The sequence below is a fragment of the Vombatus ursinus genome, unplaced genomic scaffold (assembly GCF_900497805.2).
Source record: "Vombatus ursinus unplaced genomic scaffold, bare-nosed wombat genome assembly UNPS02014882.1, whole genome shotgun sequence".
In the NCBI taxonomy this organism is placed as follows: Eukaryota; Metazoa; Chordata; class Mammalia; order Diprotodontia; family Vombatidae; genus Vombatus; species Vombatus ursinus.
Window position 1 is genome coordinate 41,721 of NW_020954660.1, and position 5,358 is coordinate 47,078.

The window sequence follows — 5,358 nt, forward strand, 5'->3', positions numbered from 1 at the left end:
AGTCCCCTAGTGAGGGAAATGAAAAGATCTTACTTTTTTTTTTGTTTGTTTACATTTTTTTTACATTCACAATCTCTCTGCTGGTTGGTACATGCTCATATATTTAAATGGTTCTGTGACCTCATTGATGAGTGTGTTCCCTAAGTATTGTAGCTCCCAGCCCATCAGGACCTATTCTTCTTATGGACCTCTTGGGCCATGTTCTCCCCTAATTTTCCTGTAGAATTTGGTAGGAATGGGACATCCTTGCCTTCTTTGGGCATCACAAGGATGCCAGTGGATCGTGTACCATGTAGATGAGCTCTTGAGGATGTCCATCCAGCTGATGCCATCATCTGGAGAAGAGACATTCTTCACTTACTTGATTAATTTCCTCTGTGGATGTTTGGGGTGGTTACAAGTGTCTTCCAAGAGGCTCTGAAGTGTTCTAGGGCTTGATCCAAACAAGAAGCTTCTGTCTTCTGCAGAGAGGAATGTTTGTAGGTCTACACCATCCTTAGTGAATGCCTTTTCAGGGGAGACTCTCTATTGGATCCCTCTGAGACCAGGGCAGATATCTTCAATGAATATTTGTCTCCCTGTTTTAGGGCTTGCCTGTTATTTGTGATCAGAGGGTCACCAGCCAAGTTCTTGACCACTATCTCCTCTCAGACCCTGATGGAGATAGCCTAGGAGCCTGAGCCCCAGACCCTTTGAAATTGTAATGCGTCCAGCCTGGTGTCAGCAGCCATCATGCCAGGTAGTGATCCTTGGAGAAATCTCGCCTGGCACCTGTTCCTGCAGGTCCTATAGCCGCTTCATTTATAGACCCTCCTTCCCACCTCCAGCAGGGAAAAAAAAAAGCTCTTATCCACAAAGTCCTTGGCTCCCTATCAGAAATGGGTATGATCTTGTTATGGAAATGACATTAAAAATGCGTTGCCATCTCCTATGCCACTGCAGCCTAAAGACATGGGACTTTTCCATCTGACTTGCCAGTCAAACTTTCAATATATGTTGTCTCTTTCAGTGGAATGGGAGTCCATTAAGATCAGGCACTATCTTACTGTTTATCTGTTTCCCCAGAGCCTAGTACAAAGCTGTGTACCTAGTAAGTGCTTCATAGGGGCTTTCTTTAGTCATTCCTTCTTCATTCTCCATTGTTTCATATTTAAGGGAATTGAATAATTTGGATGCATGGGTGGGAGACACCTTTTGGGACTAGAGCCTTTGAGGTGGCATTTTGTTCTAGGAAACTGAATGCTTTTTATAGTCAAGAAACCATCATCACAGTGAAATCTTGTCTTCTCCACATCTTTCAGACAGTTGTCTCATGGTTAAGAATCAGTCTGCTATCCCCTCTAAAAGCTGCATCCTTCCCTGTTAATACCTTCATGGAGAATGCCCTTGATGCATGTGTTTGTGATTTTCACTAAAGTTTTGTGTCTTTGGGAAAGTAGGCACATAGGTAGATAGTTGTTGATGTCCTTTTAGTCACCTTCTTTCAGTATCAATCATTTCCAAGACGTTTTTGCCCCCATGCATGGCAATCTTCCTTTCCTTGAGATACCTTGGTATCAGCTGGTCCCTCAGTTCCCCTCTGAGTTGTGTCTCCAGTTATTAGTGATTAGGAACATTTTTATATGAATACAAATAATTTGTGCCCATTGGTATCTTTGATCATTTGTTAGGGGAATGGCTTTCTTTCCTGTGTATTTCAGTCAGCCATGTATATAACTTTGATATCAGATCTTTATCCAAGAACCTTGCTGTAAAGATTTCCAGGCTTTTTGATGTGTTGCTGTATCTTCTTTGCTAATGTTTTATTTACAGTTTTTGCAAGTTGGTATTCCTTATGGATCCTGGGATACAGTTTTCTTTCTCTAATTGGACCTCTCTCTACTATAGGTATCAAGACCTGTGTCACAGAAGGGATTCGGTAGAGTCCCTTCTCCCATTTTTGCAACCACGTTATTCTTTTAATGTTTGATGGGAATCACTTATAAATCCAGGTGATTGTGGAATTTATTTTTCATTAAGAGTTCATTTATAGTTTGTTCAATTTCTTTTTCAAAGATTGGGGTATGGAAATTCTTCATTTAATCATATGTTAATCTGCATATTTTAGATATATGTCACTATTAATCTGTTTCAATTAAGTTGTCAATTTCCTTTGCATAATTTCCTATCATTTCCTTTATTTGGTCCTCATTTATTCCCATTTCTCCTTTTTTCGTTTTTGGTACTGCCCATTTGGCATTTTTCTCTTTTATTTTAATCAGATTAAGTACTGACCTATCTCTTTGATCATTTTTTCGCCTGAGCACCTAGCTCCTAGTCTTATGTATTTATCAATTTATGGCAGGGGAGGGGTTGTTTTCAGTTGTGTTATTCTCTCCTTTGATTTTCAGCCTTTTGCTCCCAACCCTTATTTTAACTCTGAGTGAATCTGTTTAAGTGTGTTTCTTAAAGGAGGACCTTCAGATCCTCCTTTCTAGGCCATTCAGCTACCTTCCTCTATTTCCTAGGTGGTTCATCCCATTCTAATTCAGTGGAATGATTGTTTATTGTACCTTTCCCTTTGTCCTCTCCTTTTATACCTGTTGCTTTCTTTGATCCCACCTTCCTCTTTGAGAGAAAGTGGGGGGGGTGTGCTCATCAATAGTGAGCTACATTATAGGTGCCATCTGCTTCTGTTCTGTTCCTCCTCCTCTTGTCTTCCCCTCAGCCAATCCTTGGGCATAGGCTCTTACCATTTCTCTCTTTGCTTTGTTCTCTGCTTTGTGATCCTCCCTTCAAAGTCAGAGTTTGTTTTGCCTCTGACCAATGTCTCCCTGACCCTACTCTGCCTCTTGATCCACCTCTCCCCTGTCTCAGTTCCAACCTGATTCCTTGTTGAGTTTAATGTATTTTTGTACCAAACTCTGTGTGTGTGTGTGTGTGTGTGTGTGTGTCTCTGTGTATTTGGAAATGCTTTATTTGGCATTCAAAGCCCGTCATCATCTAGCCCTGTCCTACCTTTCTACTCTTCTTACCCATCATTCCCTGACATGTTCTCTGCTGCCCAGTGACCCTGGCCTCCTGGCTGTCCCATCAACAAGACCCTCCACCTCCCGACTTGGGCATTTTCTCTGGCTGTTTCCCATGCCTGAAATGCTCTCCTTCCTCCACTCCCACTGTTTACCTCCTTTGCTTCCCTCACTTCCCATCTAAAATCTCACTTTGTACAGGAAGCCTTCCCCAACCCGTCTTAATTCTAGGGCTTTCCTTCTCTTCCTCTTTTCCTATTGATCCTGTATAGAGCCTGCTTTTCATGTATTTGTTTGCATGCTGTCTCCCTCATCAGACTGTGAGCTCCTTGAAGGCAGGAGCTGTCTTCTGCCTTTTTTTGTATCCCCAGCACTTAGTACAGTGCGTGGCACATAGGAGGCGCTTAATGCATGTTTATTGACTTGAATGGAATTGACCTGAGTTCCAGTTTGGTCTCAGGCATTTACTAGCCAGGTGATGCTGGCCAAGTCACTTAGCTTTTGTCTGCCTCAGATTCCTTCTCTGTAAAATGGGGGTAAGTAATCACACCTACCTCCTGTGGTTGTTGTGAGGACCAAATGAGAATATTTGTAAAGCACTTACAAACCTTAGTGTTCTATAAATGCTATTGTCTGTGTGCTTGTCTGTTATTTTGTCTATTCTGTCTATTACGATTTTGATGATGATGATGATGATCTGTAGTCTGTGCCCCTAGTTCCCTGGAATGCCACTGGTCTCTTATTAAAGCAACTGAGGGGTCAGGTTTCAGGGAGGCCTTCAGGTGGGTTCATCCCAGAATTCTGTCTTTCTTCCTGAGCTGATTCAGTTTGTTGAGAGGTGGCATAGCAAGGGTCAGAGGGAATCCCACAATTTAGAAAGAATGATAAAATCGATCATTTTGGTCACGCGAATTTGAAGAGTTGTTGCACACGCAGAATCAGCGCAGTGAGCATAAGGGAAGCAGTCAGCTAGATGAAAACTTTCTATCAAATCTCTTAATTAGTGTCTGCTATCCAAAACATAGGCAACTAACAAAAATATAGAGGACCAAAAACCATGCCCCAGTAGAGAAGTGGTCACAGAGTATGATCTAACAGTTGTCCAAAGGACTGTGTGCTATTCACAGCCATATGCCTCAAGTCACTCTTAATAAGAGAAATGCCAATGGAAGCAAAGCTGAAATTTCTCTTCCTACTCAGCAAACTGGGTGCCAAAAGATGGGCAGAGTTACTTTTGGAAGGTTTGTGGAAAGACAAGCCCAGTCCCAGCACTGTTGGTGGATCTGTGAATCCATCCACCCATTCTGGAAAGCCATTTGGAATTATGTGATAAAAGGGACTCAAATAGCCCTCCTGCCCTTGGACTCGGAGATTACACTGCTAGGCATAGACCTGAAGCAGGTCAGTGCTCAGAAGCAAGGCCCCATGTCCACCAAAATACTCACAGCAGCACTTTTTAGAGTTACAAAGACTTGAAAACCAAGACGATGCCGGTCATGGCATATTTCACCAAGGGATCATATGTGACAGGAATGGAATTTCACTGTGTTGCATCAAATGAATTCAGAGACTTTTGGCAAGACTTATATGAACTGATGCAGAGTGAAGTCAGGAGAATCAGGAAAGCCATATAGAAAATGACTACAGCGATGTCAGTGGAAAGAACAACAGCAAAACAATGGAGCCTGGCTTCTGTTGGATGACAGTGCCCAGGCATGGCCCCAGAGAAGCTCCATGGGAAGGCGCCTTCCCCTCCCGTTCCTTACAGGGCTGCGTGACAGCTCAGGATGAAAACTTCATTGCCAGTTGCTGTCCTTCCAGGGATCAACCTCTCCACTCAAGGTTAGTCTGGTTCTCAGACAGAAGACCCACCAAGGTTTGTTCAGTGTCCAGTGCTATAAGAACAGCAGGAGGAGGAGGAGGAGTTGTGGTTGTGGTTGTGGTTGTGCTCATCCTTCTCTTAGTAGTCCTCGGTGCCATTGTTCTTTTATTTAAAATTAATTTATTTTGAATTATCAACAATCACTTCCATAAACTTCTGAGCTTCAGATTTTTCTCCCTCTCCCTCCCCAAGACGGTGCGCAATCTGATACAGGCTGTACATATACATTCCTATTAAACATATTTTCATGTTAGTGATGCTGTAAGTAAGAATTAGAGCCAATAGGAGGAACCACCAGAAAGAGGAAACAAAACTCAACAGAAGAAAAAAATAGCAAACAGTATGCTTTGATCTGCATACAAACTCCATAGTTCTTTCTTCTTTGTGGATAACATTTTCCATCATGGGGCCTTTGGAGATGTCTTAGATCTTTGTATTGCTGAGAAGAGTTAAGTCTATCAATATTAG

At 42.4% G+C, this 5,358-nt stretch overlaps 1 protein-coding gene across 1 annotated transcript in view; it reads left to right on the forward strand.

Annotated features, from left to right (window-relative positions):
• Positions 1-5,358, forward strand: part of CUNH8orf48 (chromosome unknown C8orf48 homolog) — a 32,965-nt gene that overhangs the window by 27,029 nt on the left and 578 nt on the right. The window lies entirely within an intron of this gene.